Genomic DNA, 349 nt, shown 5'->3' on the forward strand with positions numbered 1-349 from the left:
GTGCCTCAATCTATTGAGTAAGGAAATTATTGGGCCTTGGTAACTCTCGGCTATGTCCTAAAGGGCGAAACTATTTTTGATGGGTACAGGTCGTCCTCTAGAGCTGTGCGCCTACTTTGCGCACGGTTCGAGTGAAGCGATCTGCCTAAATTATTATTTAATATTTATTAATACAATTTAATTTCGAAACGATACTTTAGAATCTAGAGTATCCATCATATAACCTGAATTAACTTTTTTAAACGACAGTTTCGATGCGTTAAGGGTTGCCTGGAAGTAATTGCTTTGTAGTGATGAGGCTGCTGTATTTATATTTTTCTTAAGATTTTTATTAATATATCCATCTATT

General features: G+C 35.5%; 1 non-coding gene across 1 annotated transcript; it reads left to right on the top strand.

Annotated features, from left to right (window-relative positions):
* LOC125060550 lies at window positions 1-148 on the top strand. The gene has a single exon (XR_007118878.1). It is a non-coding gene; the product is annotated as a U12 minor spliceosomal RNA (small nuclear RNA).
* Window positions 149-349: the final 201 nt, after the last annotated feature.

This window comes from Pieris napi, chromosome 21 (assembly GCF_905475465.1).
Source record: "Pieris napi chromosome 21, ilPieNapi1.2, whole genome shotgun sequence".
Classification (NCBI taxonomy): domain Eukaryota; kingdom Metazoa; phylum Arthropoda; class Insecta; order Lepidoptera; family Pieridae; genus Pieris; species Pieris napi.